Raw genomic sequence first — 15,894 nt, forward strand, 5'->3', positions numbered from 1 at the left:
TTTCACAGATGAGTTCCAATTTGTTCTGGAGAGTGATTCTCGACGGATTCGTATCTGGAAGGGATGCGGAACACGATTTCGGGACCCAAACATTGTGGAAAGAGACCATTATCGAGGAGTATCACTAATGGTTTGGACAGGGATTATGTTGACTACTGGAACAAGTCTTCATGAAATTGTACAGGTGAATGAGCACGGTTTAACTGTTGTCAGGTACCATGAGGAGATCATCGGATCTCATGCATGGTTGTTGCGAGGCACTGTGGTCCCAGACTTCGTACTGATGGATGAAAATGCTCGACCTCATAGACCACGTGTGGTTGATGCTTTTTTAGAAATAGAAGATATTGTATGTATGGCGTGGCCTGCTCGCTCTCCTGATTTGAATACCATAGTGCATGACTTGGATGCACTAGGGAGACGGGTTGACCACTCTTTAAAACTTGTGAGCAGCTCTGCAGGAAGAGTGGGCGCTATTGCCTTATCATGAGATTTATGACATCATTTACAGCATGTCTCGTCGTTGTCAGGCCTGTATTGGTACCAGAGGTGGTCACACCTCATTCTTAGCACATTAACCAGTTGTCAGAACGCGTGTGTGAATCGGTTAAGTTGAAAAAAAAAAGAAGAACATTTTTTTTACCGTTATGCATGTTGCAGTTGGTTACATTCTATATTCTTTGCATTGTCTCTACTTTACTATCACTGTTTGTACTGGTTTGTGGCAGAATAAACGCAACCTTGCAAAATTTCCGTTTGTTGCTTTAATTTTGGACACCAGTGAAGCAGCAGAGCCTTTTGTACTAGCAACCAGGTCGGAGACGATTACACCTATCATAATGCAACTTTCCCAGTTATTGCTGGGACTGAGCAGTGTTCATAGCTATACACTTCATGTGAGTGTTTGAGGGGAGAGCTACCCTACAGATGCCTTAAATTTCGGTTGAGTGGTTGCAGATACTGGTCAGCTCTATCTCTAGGTGTATCTTTTGTAGCGCTGTGTTACACACACACACACACACACACACACACACACACACACACACACACACACACACAGAGAGAGAGAGAGAGAGAGAGAGAGAGAGAGAGAGAGAGAGAATCATTGGTTGGAAGCTATGGAATTTTGTTGTCACACAATCTAGTATCGTGGAGGTGGCGTAGCGGATGGTTTATCTGTCGCAGCTTGGTATTTCTTGTACATATGGAATCTGAGGTTGGAGTTCTGTAGTGCTTATAGAATTTATAATGACGTCATTAATATGGCGTGACATCATTATTTCTACTAAGTGTTCGTTTGTAACACACAAACTATGAGGTCACACACACAGTAGCAATGTAGTGGTGCATTAGCAATGATAAATTATTCAGGAACTTGTGGCATTGTGGTTGCCTGCGAGCATCATGACACTGACAATGCTGGGCAGAGTGGGTTGGAGCTCTTATAATTGGATAAAATACGAAAAATATGTAAAAATGTGTAAAATACAGAAAAATACGAAAATGGGAGAAAAATACGAAAAATTGGGGAAAATATGGATAAATACGTGGAAGTGTGGAAGAATGAGAGTACTTTCATTCCTGCCTGGGTGTGGCTTCTGCCGGTGCCTCAAATGGTCCACTGTTAAAAGTGTTACTAACAAATAGATCTCAAGTGATGTGAATTAACAAATGCATCCTAATCGTCTTCCTGTGGTACCCAGCACCAGAGTGATCCCACCTGCTCAAGTGTCGCCGGCCGGTGTGACCGAGCGGTTCCAGGCGCTACAGTCTGGAACCGCGCGACCGCTACGGTCGCAGGTTCGAATCCTGCCTCGGGCATGATTTGTGTGATGTCCTTAGGTTAGTTAGGTTTAAGTAGTTGTAAGTTCTAGGGCACTGATGACCTCAGAAGTTAAGTCCCATAGTGCTCAAAGCCATTTTTTTGCTCAAGTGTCTCAGTTATGAAAGATGAACATTGGAGAATGGGTGCTTTAATCGAGGGGAGGGGATGGGGAGAGGGGAGGGGTTTGGACTTCCCAGTGTGACCTTGCTCAATTCCCAGTGGTTCCCCAGGAAGTGAGAGGAGTGGGGGAATGGGGTTCGACCAAGATACGCAGATGTGTAATCTGACACCACAAGTGTAACCTGACACCGGATGTGATAAGATAGCTATATGTTCCTGAACTGGCACTAATAACCTACTTACATCTATATCTACATAATTACTCTGCAATTTACAATTAAGCGCCTGGCAGAGGGTTCAATGAACCACCTTCAAGTTATTTCTCTACTGTTCCACAATAGAAAAGCATGCGGGGAAAAACGAACACTTAAGTCATTCTGTGCGAGTTCTGATTTCTCTTATTTTATAATGACGATCGTCTTTTCCCTATGCAGGCGGATACCAACAAAGTATTTTTGCAATCAAAGGAAAAATTTGGTGACTGAAATTTAATGGGAAGATTCTGGCGCAACGGAAAATGCCTTTGTTTTAATGATTGCCACCCCAATTTGTGTATCGTATCCGTGGCACTCTTTCCCATATTTCGCAGTAATACAAAACGAGCTGGTCTTCTCTGAACTTTTTCAGTGTCCTCTGTCAATCCTATATGATGTGGATCCTACACCATACAGTAATTCTGCAGAAGAGAACGAACAAATGTAGTGTAGGCAGGGTAGACCTGTTGAATTTTCTAAGTGTTCTGCCAATAAATTGCAGTCTTTGGTTCAACTTCCCCTCAAAATTATCTATGTTAGACTTCCAATTTAAGTTATCTGTAATTGTAATGTGTAAGTATTTAGCTGAGTTCATAGCCTTTAGATTCGTGTGATTTATCGTGTAACCGAAATTTAGCAGATTTCTGTTAGTAGTCAAGTGGATGACTTCATATTTTTCATTATTTAGAGTCAATTGCCACTTTTCGCACTACGTCAAATTGGTTTTGGCCCCCGCCATCCTACTTTGTCTTTTATACTCCTAATTACAATCGCTAGGATCTATACTAGTTTTTTTCTTGTCATGGTGTTATTATTCTCAAAACTTTTGATAGTAGAATACGTTATCTGAGCACACATTACATAAATTTACAAAATAATTTAAATTTATTTTCCCTATAAAATCCATTTAGTGACATTACGCAATTCATTGTTCTGAATTTTGCTGGAAATGATATATTTCAAAAATTATTGTGTTTCAAAGCTTTCGATCTACAAGGCGTCCATAAAAATCTCGTGAGCTAGTAAATAGATTCAGAAAAGTATATTACCTCTCAGCTATAGACCAGGTTTTGCTCATTTCCAAGACATATTTATTTTAGCTCAAACCTAATAAATTCAGGAGATAATTAATTAAAGATTTCAACGAGTCCAAACTTCCAGCTTTTATTGTGACCAAACCACTACAAATTTCTGGAATATGTTAATATAGTTTTGATGGGCTAAATTTTCTGAACCCAACGACACCAATGACAAACATGTAATTTTTAATATCTAACGTTTAGTAATCAATATGGATGCCATACTTAAAAGTCGGGAATTCCCATAGTGTAATAAATAATTGGCTTTTTATATTTTAACAGCTACTACTCATATCGGTAATTTGATAAACAAAGTATGACACTCATTATTACACCAGTTTAAAAAGGAAAAAAATGACGTAGGGAAATTTCAGATAACGATCAAATAACCAGAATCACACAATATTCTAGTGCGCGTCTGTATAAGGATGAAACGTGCAAAATTCCATAAATATGTTTCTAGTAAAAATTGGAGTTAATCCTTGCTCAGGATGTAACTTGCTCCGGGATTTCAGTATTTTCTACACTATGTGCTCTAGTGCTATTGTTTGAACTAGCCTCCGGATTATGTGAGCATATGAGCATTGACTATTAGAATCAGCGATAGACTTAACAAGTAGCATTCCTAAATACACCACTGTACCTTAACGAACCATTATCATTATTCCGTGTGCCTTGTAGACAATTTGTTAATCTGCTGTAGGAAAAATAATTTTGTGCACCAGTTAATTCATGATTCTTATCCTTTTGGCGAACTCATGAAACATGGACGATAAATAGCTTAGACAAGAAGAGAATAGAAGCTTTCGAAATGTGGTGCTGCAGAAGAATGCTGAAGATTAGATGGGTGGATCACGTAACGAAAGAGGAGGTGCTAAATAGAACTGGGGAGAAGAGGAATTCGTGGCGCAACTTGACTAGAAGAAGGGATCGATTTGTAGGACATGTTCTGAGACATCAAGGGATCACCAGTTTAGTATTGGAGGGAAGCGAGGAGGGTAAAAATCGATGAAGAAGACCAAGAGATGAACACACAAAGCAGATTCAGAAGGATGTAGATTGCAGCATGTGGTATCCACCACTATTAAATCTCCTCTCCGAGCAGCGGCGCGCACCATTACGCGTGGCCGAGAAACACATCGTTGGCCGCACTTCTCCGTGCGCGGCCCGTTGCTAACATCGCAGACCGCCTTAGCGCGCGCGTTTCAAACAACAGCGAGTGGCCACCCATAATGCTCAGCGATTGGCTGCCCAGAATATACAGCAACCCCAGCCACCGGCTCCATTAACTATGGAACCTTATGTAACGCCGCTACTGACGTCGGCAAGCCAGTTCTCATCGTTCTGTGTGCTACTCCACAACTCGGAAGTGCTACGGTGCGGTGGACCTGCTGTTCAATGTTGATTTGGTTGCGCCTGGACTTAGAATCCGAATGCTGTACTGGAATTTGGACTTCAACGTTCACTAGGCTCAGTGTGTCAACGAACTTGTGATTTCCGCGGGAATTCTGCATTTCACTTGCACCTCCTGGACATTGGTATAACAACCAACAATTTATATAACTTCCTGTTAAGTGATCATCTACAACTTGGCGCTTCGTAACACAATTATTTGTATCAGTATTGTGTCAATAAACTATATAATGGTGATATATTTATTGTGTTACTCCTGGTTATAAGACAATAAAATGGCGACGAGCCAGCAACTATCTTGATTGGAAGCTCTACTCATGCGACTTATTCATTAGCAGGACGAGAACCAGAAGCTGCTAATGAACACTCTCCAACCACTTCTTCAAAGTTTACTGCAGACGCAAGCAACACAGAAAGTGCCACGTTTTCCTTGCTCTGATGAGCTTTAGAGGATTGGGAAGCCCAAGACTCAAGATTACTGGAGCATTTTCCTGCATTCAAGGTAACCGACGCCAGCCCCGTGAAATCTTTGTTTTTGTCTTGGTCAAAACCTGAGATTACTGCTTACTGTGGAAATTGTCCCCTTATGTAAGCTTTCAGTGCTCACCTTTTCAAATATTCGTTCGTTGTTGACTAAATATTACCAATCGCATACCGATGTTATTCCCTCCCAGGTAGCACTTTACCAGTGCAAGAAACAGCAAAACGAGACTCATAGACAATGGGTCGCAGAGTTCCTAGGTCTATGGCGAAAATGTCATTTTGTTACCTCTAAAAGTAAGGAGTTCTATGCAGAAGAAATGATCAGGGACAGGATCATGCAGGGTGCTCCAGACAGGTATTTCCAGCACAAGACACTTCAACTCGAAGACCTATCATTAGACAAAGTTTTGGACTTAGCACGAAGCTGCAAAATGACCCCAGCAGCAGCAGGAAAAAAACTGGAGTCGTGGATTGACATAGCAGCCGTTAATGTAAACATATCCGAGCCAGCAGCCAATGGCCACAGTAATGGCGATTTGGACATAGCATGAATCCGGTCTTAGGTACCGAAACGATTGGAGTCACGTGAAAACTGTCCTAACAGATGGGCCTATTGTCAAAACTGGTCTGTCAACGGCCATATAGCTTCTGTACGTCGTTAAGTACCATCAGGCAAGACAGCTTCCTGCCCACCAGGTGGACTTTCATCTCGCATCCACTATAGACCGTCAATAGACCTCCAATAAGCTTTTCGTAGTAGTGCAAATTTTAGAGAAACCAGCTCGATTACAAGTAGACACCGGGCTAGCCATGATAATTCTGAATTGAAACTTGGAGTACCTCCCTTGCAAGAAACAAAGAGGTGTCTAATGGCATATAATAAGCATACCATCCCAGTATGTTGACAAGTCGAACTTCCAACGACATATCATGTCACCCACCACATTATCTTCTCAGTCGTTAACTGTGATTTCGCTGAGAACTTGTTTGGACTTAAATCTTTTCTAAAATTGGGATTTTCAGTAGATGATTATGTGAATTTGGTATCCGAAGACGTTCTGTACTTGAAGCTAGGGATTATAAGGACCTGTTGACCCTGGAACTCGACACTGCAAAGGATTTTCAGGCGCACATCGCACTGAAACATAGTGCATGGCCTCGTCACTTTGAAGCCTGCGCCATTCCGTGAGCTCTCAGAGACCACGTAAAGGAAGAACTGGATCGCCTAATTACAATTGGAGTTCTAGAACCTATTTCTTCTAGTGAACGGGCTACCGCATGAGTCATAGTGTGAAAGCCATCGGGGAGTATCCGCCCGTGCGGCGATTTTAAATTAACTGTGAACGCTCAATCAGAGATTGAGACATATCTCATTCTGAAGCCGGAAGAATTACTGTCAAAATTAGAAGGTGAAAACTTCTCTAAGATAGACTTGGCGGATGCATACCTTCAACTTCCCCTTGTTGCACAATCTCAACAGTTTCTTACACTTAACACGACGCACGGCCTTTATCGTTTGAAACGCGTAATGTTTGGTCTAGCAAATGTCCCCGCCATTTTTCAACGCTTTTTGGAACAATTAATACTCATACTGGATGGATGCATCATTGTAACGGGTCTTAGACGGCATAATTGTAACAGGGAGAACCACGGAGGAACGCCCTCACAGTCTGAAATCTTTATTTAGCATCTTATGGGAGAATAGCCTAAAATGCAGAAAAGAAAAATGTTGTTTATCCAGCCTGAGATCGAGTACCTTGGACACATCATTTCCAGCTCTGGCATTCGTTCTCCGGATAAACATGTCGAAGCCATAATCAAACTTCCCAGGCCAACAACACTTAAGCAACTTCGTTCCTTTCTGGGGAAGATATCGTATTACCGACAGTACTTACACGCAGCAGCAACAGAAACCGCGCCCTTGTCCCAATTATGCAAAAAAAAAAAAAAAAAAAAAAGATGTCTGCCCAGTGGACTCCAGCTTGTGAGAGCGCCTTCCACAGCTTGAAATCTCAGTTGTTGATGGACCTACGCCTTGCACGTTTTGATCCAACAAAGCGGGTAGTTATTGCAACAGATGCATCCGATTCAGGCGTTGGAGTGGTCCTGGCACACAAAGAGGCGGATAGCTCTGAGCACCCTGTGGCCTATGCATCGAAAACATTGAGTGACATCCAACGCAGGTACTCCCAAATAGAAAAAGAAGCGCTGCTCATCATCTTTGCATTTAAGAAATGCCACGTTTTTGTTTATGGCACAAACTTTCACCCCATCACAGACCATAAACTGCTGATCTCCTTATTCAGTCCAGCAGCAAAGATTCCAGACAGGACGGCTCACTGCCTCCAATGCTGGGCTTTATTTTTGGTGCGCTACCAGTATGAGATTCACTTCCGCAACACGACCGAGCATGCCAACACTGATGCCCTTCTATGTGGACCCGACCCAGGGTTTGACAAAGAATTCTGTGTTTTCACATCAATGAAGAAACTGAAGCAATCATAGATTCTTATCCCATTACCAGCTACCAGGTCGTAGACACACTCAATAACGAAGAGGTGCTCCAACAAGTTCAGAGTCACATACATCATGGGTGGCCTGAATGACAACCTCTCAAGACGTCTGTGTCATTCTGTTAGTTCTTTATTGCCCGCCATCAGCTCATGTTGATCGATGGAATAATTTTACTCACATCCAACGAGGGATACCCATGAGTGGCCATTCCTTATTCTTTGTCAGCATGTCCTGCAACTATTGCACCAAGGTCACTGGGGGGTATCGCAAACTAAACTTCTGGCTCGCAGGTTCACTTACTGGCCGGGCATGAACTAGAAGGTTGAACGACTCGCCCAAACATGTCCATCTTGCCAAAGTCAGCAGGCTGCCCCATGACGTTTATTTGCTTCTTGGCCACCATGTGTTCGCCCTTTGGAGTGGGCACACATTGATTTTGCTGGGCCAGTGTTTAACAATATGTTCTAGATAGTGGTTGATGCTTACTCCCTATTTCCCTACATTGTCCAATGCAATGCCACATCAACAACCACCATCACAGCCTTAGAAAAAAATTTTGCGATTGAAGGTCTGTCGAAAGTGCTCATAACTGACAACGGTCCACAATTCTGTAGTGAGGAGTTTCGTTGTTTCTGTGCCCAGCATGACATTCGCTACATTTCAACGCCCCCTTTGCATCCACAATCTAATAGAGAAGCCAAGAGGATGGTCTGCACTTTCAAAACTCAGATGAAGAAATACCTCCAGGATCACTCCACTGATGCATCACTAACTTTCTCGTTGAGCAGTTACAGGTCCACACCCATTGGAGACAAAAGTCCTGCACAACTTCTCCATGGAAGACAGCCCCAGACACTATTGAGCCTGCCAACACCATTGCCAGCTCCACCACTGCCTGCTTCCAAGTTCCATCCTGGGACCTTGGTGTGGGCGAAAGAATTTGGCCGGTAACCAGCCTGGGCTCTGCGAACTATCATCCAACATTGGGGCCAGAAGGTCTTTAGGGTGCAGATTACAGATCAGTAGGTTGTGTGAAATGCCAATCAACTTCGTCATGAACTAGTTTCCCAACAGTTTTTTCCGTCCCCCTCTCTGCACCATCATTACCAGTCACCTACGCCATACCACCCAGCCAGTATGACACCAGACTTATACACGTCTTTTGCCCACTATCAGCTGACTCCAACAAGAGCGACTTATACCAGATGTCGCCCAGACCCAGAGGCTGCCCTTCCTGGACTATGAGATGTTGCCCAGTCATCAACCACAAAGAATTCCGGATGAAGATGAAGAGATGCCGCTGGCTCCTCCTGCTTCACCTGCTCTGCTGTCGAGGTCCATACTATACAACCTTCACCCCCAGATGGGGCGTTTTCGTCCGTATGCTCCTGTGCCCCGGCTCACCAATACCGCTGAAGACTCAGAGGAGCACCCCCATGGATGTGGCTATCATTCACAGCAGATCCCTCCTCAGTTCCCCAAGGAGGAAGGGATGTGGATCCACTACTGTTAAATCTCCGCAATGAGCATCAGCGTGCTCCATTACGCGCGGCTGAGAAATGCATCATTGGCTGCACTTCTCCGAGCGCAGCACGCTGCTAACATTGCATTCCACCTTCACGTGCGCCTCAAACCATAGCAACTGACCACCCGTAATACTCAGCTATTGGCTGCCCAGAATATACAGTGACCCCAGCCACCAGTTCCATTAACTATCGAGCCTTATTTAAAACTGCTACTGACGCCTACAAGCCAGTTCTCATCTTTCTGTGTCCTACTCGACAACACAGAAGTGCTATGCTGTGACCTACTGTTCGATGTTGATTTGGCTGTGCTCTGATCTTAGAATTCGAATGCTATAGTGGAACTTGGACTGCAATGTTCACTAGGCTTAGTGAGTCAATGGACTTGTGATTTGCGCCGGAATTGCACTTCCTGGTCATTTGTGTAACCACCATCAATTTATATAATTTTCCATAAAGCGTTCAGATACAACTTGGCGCTCAGTAACAGATTTATTCGTATCAGTGTTGTGTCAATAAACTGTGAAACGGTGCTATATTTATTGTGTTATTCCTGGCTATAACGCAACAATTACTCAGAGACAAAGAGGCTTTCGCAGGATAGAGTAGCAAGGAGAGCTGCAACAAACCAGTCTTTGGACTGAATACAACAACAACAACAGCAACATCCTTTTGGTGGAATATAATTTAAAGTTATCCATCAAACGTGAATACAAGGAGACCTGCATAAACATTTTTGATCTGTAATGAGGCCTGGTCTTTAGCGATAGGAATCAAACTTAATATGCAAAGTGATTTCGTGAGAATATTTGAAAAGAACTACTGGGCGTCTCTTTTTATTTATTAATAGATACAATTCTATCACAAACATTTTTTGCTAAAGGACCAGTAGCGAAACTACCGAGATCCAACATTACCTACAAGTAGATCCCCCTTGTACGCCTACATGTGGTGCCATGTTCAAGGAATAGTATCAGGCTTGATATAGTGTTTATGAACAAGTGAGTGCTGAGAACATAATGTAATAGTGGAATATTAATGGAAGCTTACATTAATAATTTATCGTGTAAGGAACATTTTGCTATAGTATTTTAGATGGGAACAAAACATTAAAGTGACTGTTAGTGGGGTGTACACCCATGTAAAGAAAAAGAATGTGACTGAGTAAACTGTAGGGTGGCTGGTAAAAGTATTTCCAGGCAAGTGACTGTTTTGAAAAATAACTGGACAGAACAACAGACGAGGACAACGGAAATTATGAATAACTGGGCCGGTCTATAGAAGAAGGATCGCTGGATACTGAATGGCTGAGTGGGCAACCATCTTGGAAACTGGATCAATCCCGTGTTTCATGTACTGTAGTAGGTGGCGTAGCAGATAATACCAGATAGTGCCGAATGGATCCGCAGGTGGCATCGCTAAACGCACCAGGTATATATATATTTAAAGTTGGCAAATAATGAAAAATTTTGATGATGGTCAAATTTTGGAAGAAAATTCACCCACTAAATGTAAAAATGTAAGTAATGTTGAAAGTAACTAAGAACCGATACAACACTATTATGTGAAACAAGAAACTTTCGCCGGCCGCGGTGGCCAAGCGGTTCTAGGCGCTTCAGTCCGGAACCGCGCGTCTGCTACGGTCGCAGATGCGAATCCTGCCTCGGGCATGGATGTGTGTGATGTCCTTAGGTTAGTTAGGTTTAAGTAGTTCTAAGTTCTAGGGGACTGATGTCCTGAGAAGTTATGTCCCATAGTGCTCAGAGCCATTTGAACCATTTTTGAAAGGAGAAATGAATTCAAACATGGATGAAATAAAAGAGGATGTTGGCAATATAAAGGAAGAGCTAGGGATTGTAAAAGAAAATTTAACCAAATTTGACCAAAGAACTGCTGAAGCAGAAAGTAATTGTGAGAGCCAGTTGAGTGAGGCTCATATAGAAAAAGATTCTAAATTGGAGGAAATAGCTAATCATTGTGAAACTGGCAAGGAAAATGTAAAAATATGTAAAGATCCGTTGGAAGCGATAAATACTAATTGTCAGAAAGTTCATAAGGATATCAAGACTAATTGTGATAAAAATAAAGATGATTTGAAAACACAGTTAGAACAGACAAAAGAAGCAGTGAATGGTTCAATTATAAAACTGGAAAGTAAAATAAAAAGCAAATGTACTACTATATTTAAGGGCAGTATGTTGGGAGTTAATGAGATCATGGATTCAGACTTACTTAAATTAAAAAATAGGTGAATCAATGTGTTAGTGGAAGTGATCACCTTTGTATCAGGTGTTTCATCTTTCATTAGTTGTCAGAAATTTAACAATTTTTAACCTTTTGACAATGTACATACATCCAATGGACTATATTAGAGAATTTGATGATTTACCCAAGGGATGGAGTGATAGAGAGAAAATGTCCTTTGTAAGAGGTTTTATGAAAGAGGATGTTTATGGTTGGGCAGAAGAAGTGGCAAGTAAACGTTCTTCTTGGGAAGAATTCAGGAAGATCTTCCTATAAGTATATTCGTCCAAAGTAGGACAACAGAACATCTAGAGCGAATTTTGTGGTGGAGAAATATATGACCATAAGAGAGGCAGAATAAAACTGTTTTGTCAATGCTGAATAAACAAACTCAAATATCTTGATCAGAATTGGGACAGTGAAAACATTGTCTTTGGGTTAGAAAGCAAACAGCCTCAAAGAGTGAAAGAATTGCCGTTATCTGCCCCAGAGGACATTTAAACAACTTTTTAACTCACGTGGGAAGAGTAGAAAGAGTTATACCTAATTCTGGGGAGCCAAGAACCCACTTCGGTAAGAGAGAATGGGAATAGAAGTAATTACCAAATGAATAGGATTGGTAGCTCAGATGACCAAAATAATCACAGGGATAACTGGTGAAGTAATTGTAACAGATGAGGTAGGGATGAATAGACGTTCAGGTAACTTGAATGGAAGGAGAAGTGCTGACAAAAATCAGGATCAGGGAAACTGAGATTTCCAGCGGTTGAGGATCGAACTTGGGCAAAAGGGTGCAAAGAGCCTTGCAGTTTCAAATATAACACTGCTTATGTACCAAAATGTAGTGGCGTTAAGTATTTTATAAGGATAAGGACAATATATTCCCTGAGAATTATAAATATGGCCGGCCGCAGTAGCCGAGCGGTTCTAGGCGCTTCAGTCTGGAACCGCGTGACCGCTACGGTCGCAGGTTTGAATCCTGCCTCGGGCATGGATGTGTGTGATGTGCTTAGGTTAGTTAGGTTAAGTAGTTCTAAGTTCTAGGGGACTGATGACCTCAGAAGTTAAGTCCCATAGTGCTCAGAGCCATTTGAACCATTTATAAATATGGTAAGATAGCGGCTTGTACACCAGAAAGGAAATGGGCGGAATCAAATTATGTGCTAAATCAGAATGAAAATGAGTCAGTAGAGGTAAATAACACAGAAGGAGTAAACAGCATTAGAGTGGAAACTAGTAACTCTTGTTTGTAATTAAATTGAGCAATTTCCAGTACTAGTGGTAGTAGTGGTAGTAGCCGAAGTGCACAAAATCCATTTGAAAATTGGCTTGATTAAACGGGTGGAACTGAAAACGAAAATACTATTCCACGGTTTTGAAAGCAATGGCGGTCAAGAGGAGATTCAGCAGCTGGAGTGTTCTCTCCTGTACCCCTGATATTAATGATCCTAAACGATTTGCCCATTGATTATAAGTAACTTCATGTCCCAAGCGGGCAACGGCCTTGCCGCAGTGCATACACCGGTTCGCGTCAGATCACCGAAGTTAAGCGCTGTCGGACGTGGTCGGCACGTGGATGGGTGACCGTCCGGGCTACCACGCACTGTTGCCATTTTTCGGGGTGCACTCAGCCTCGTGATGCTAATTGTGGAGCTCCTCGACCGAATAGTAGCGGCTCCAGTCAAAGAAAACCATCATAACGACCGGGAGAGTGGTGTGCTGACTACGCGCCCCTCCTATCCGCATCCTCAGCTGAGGATAACACGGCGGTCGGATGGTCCCGATGGGCCACTTGTGGCCTGAAGACGGAGTGCATTTCCCAATTGAGGTTTCATTTGCAGCAATAATAAACAATATATACGAAGACAGTAACTTGTTCTCGAAAGAACAGTTACTGTTGATGACCGTGCAGCTTTTCCCTGGAATAAATGATGACTAACTGAAAACCTCAGCTGCCGACAGGTGTTGTTGATATATTGTACATTATAGACATTTGCGCAACCACAAGGCTCAAGGACAGAGAGAGAGAGAGAGAGGGGGGGGGGGGAGGAGGGCGAAGAGATGGACAGAAAGGGGGAGTGGAAGAAAATGGACAGGGAGAGGGGGAAGGAGGAAACGTACAAAGAGAGGGTTTCGGAGGAGATGGAGAGAGACAGATTGGGTGAAGGGGAGGTGAACAGCGAGAGGGGGTAGGAGGAGGAGATGGACAGAAAGAGGGTGGAAGAAAATTAGAACCTATATACAACTCCCATATACACCGAAGAGCCAGAGAAACTGGTAAATCTGTCTAATATCGTGTAGGGACCCCACGAGCACGCAGAAGTGCAGCAACACGACGTGGCATGGACTCGACTAGTATCTGAAGTGGTGCTGGAGGGAACCGTCACCATGAATTCTGCAGGGCTGTCCACAAACCCGTAAGAGTACAAAAGGGTGGAGATCTCTTCTGAAAAGCACGTTGCAAGCCATCCCAGATATGCTCAATAATGTTCATGTCTGGGGAGTCTGGTGGCCAGTGGAAGTGTTTAAACTCAGAAAAGTGTTCCTGGAGCCACTCTTTAGCAATTCTGGTCATGTGGGGTGTCGCATTGTCCTGCCGGAATTGTCAAAGTCCGTCGGAATGCACAATGGGCATGAAAGGATGCAGGTGGTCAGACAGGATGCCTACATACGTGTCACGTGTCAGAGTCGTATCTAGATGTATCAGGAGTGCCATATCACCCCAACTACACACGCTTCACACCATTACAGAGCCTCCACCAGCTTGAACAGTCCCCTGCTGACATTCAGGGTCCATCGATTCATGAGGTTGTCTCCATACCCGTACACGTCCATCCGCTCGATACAGTTTCAAACGATACTCATCCGACCAGGCAAAATGTTTCCAGTTATCAACAATCCAATGTCGGCGTTGACGGGCCAAGGCGAGGCGTAAAACATTGTGTCGTGAAGTCATCAAGGGTGAATGAGTGAGCCTTCAACTCTGATGACGTTTCATTGAATGGTTCGCTCGCTGACACTTGTTGATGACCCAGCACTGAAACCTGCAGCAATTTGCGGAAGGGTTGCACTTCTGTCACGCTGAACGATTCTCTTCGGTCGTCGTTGGTCCCGTTCTTGCAGGATCTTTTTCTGGCCGCAGCGATGTCGGAAATTTGATGTTGTACCGGATTCCTGAAATTCACGGTACACACGTGAAATGCTCGTACAGGAAAATGCCCACTTCATCGCTACCTCCGAGATGCTGTGTCCCATCACTCGTGCGCCGACTATAACACTACGATCAAACTCATTTTAATCTTGATAACCTGCCATAGTAGCAGCAATAACCGACTTAACAACTGCTCCAGAGGTTCTTGTCTTATATATAGGCGTTGCCGACCGTAGCGCCGTATTCTGCTTGTTTACATATCTCCGTATTTGAATACGCATGCCTATAATAGATTCTTTGCACATCAGTGCATATTATAGAAATTGCAAAGCATTGCCGGGTACGCTAGTGCAGCTACCTGTGCAAGTTTTGAGATGAGCAATTGGTATAGGTTTCCTCTTCGTGGACCTTGATGTCTGTTCGCATCGAATTGATCTGGTAGCAGAATTTCTTGCGAATGAAGCTGTGCTCTGCAACAACTGTCCAACTAGCTCTCCGGAACACGTCTGGGATAGATCGGGGATACAACAGCAGCTTTTAAACGACCACCAGGGGCTGCATGGCTTGCGCGGAGCTCTTTCTCTGGAATAGGGTCAAATCCCGAAATAACCCTTTAGCCACCCATAAGAAAGATGCCAGGTCGCTGGTAAGCTTGCAAGACAGGTATGAGTCATCGTATGTTATATTATTACAGAAAAAAACCTTCTTCTGAGTATGGCACGTTTTTCTACTTATGAGATTTGGATACTGATGCATGTCAAATATGTTCTGATTAAGGTGTACTACATTCTGTAATCTTCAACGTCTCCTTTGGGGAAATGTGCTTTAACTTCTCAACTGTGCTTCGCTTTTGGACAGTATTGTATTGCTATAATTTAGTTGCAATTGTCCGCCCCCGGTAGTTGAGTGGTCAGCGTGACAGAATGTCAATCCTAAGGGCCCGAGTTCGATTCCCGGCTGGGTCGGAGATTTTCTTTGCTCAGGGTCTGGGTGTTGTGTTGTCCTAATCATCATTATTTCATTCCCCATCGACGCGCAAGTCGCCGAAGTGGCGTCAAATCGAAAGACTTGCACCCGGCGAACGGTCTACCCAATGGGAGGTCCTAGTAACACGACATTTCCAGTTGCAGTCGTCACTTATGCTGCTTATGCATATGGAAATTATAAGATCACTCGACAAAATATTATTCACAGCCTTAAGGGAGTATACTCGTTGCTATGAAGTGCTGTAGAAGGTGTAGGACTGGTACCATGCTGTCACATGCCGCCCCCCCCCCTCCCCCGCTCA

The 15,894-nt window shown here is 43.4% G+C and overlaps 1 pseudogene; it reads left to right on the forward strand.

The window, feature by feature from the left end:
• The first annotated feature begins 12,949 nt into the window (after positions 1-12,949).
• LOC126471972 (5S ribosomal RNA) lies at positions 12,950-13,067 on the forward strand (annotated as a pseudogene).
• The last annotated feature ends 2,827 nt before the right edge of the window (positions 13,068-15,894 follow it).

The sequence above is a fragment of the Schistocerca serialis genome, chromosome 3 (genome assembly GCF_023864345.2).
Source record: "Schistocerca serialis cubense isolate TAMUIC-IGC-003099 chromosome 3, iqSchSeri2.2, whole genome shotgun sequence".
NCBI classification, from domain to species: Eukaryota; Metazoa; Arthropoda; class Insecta; order Orthoptera; family Acrididae; genus Schistocerca; species Schistocerca serialis.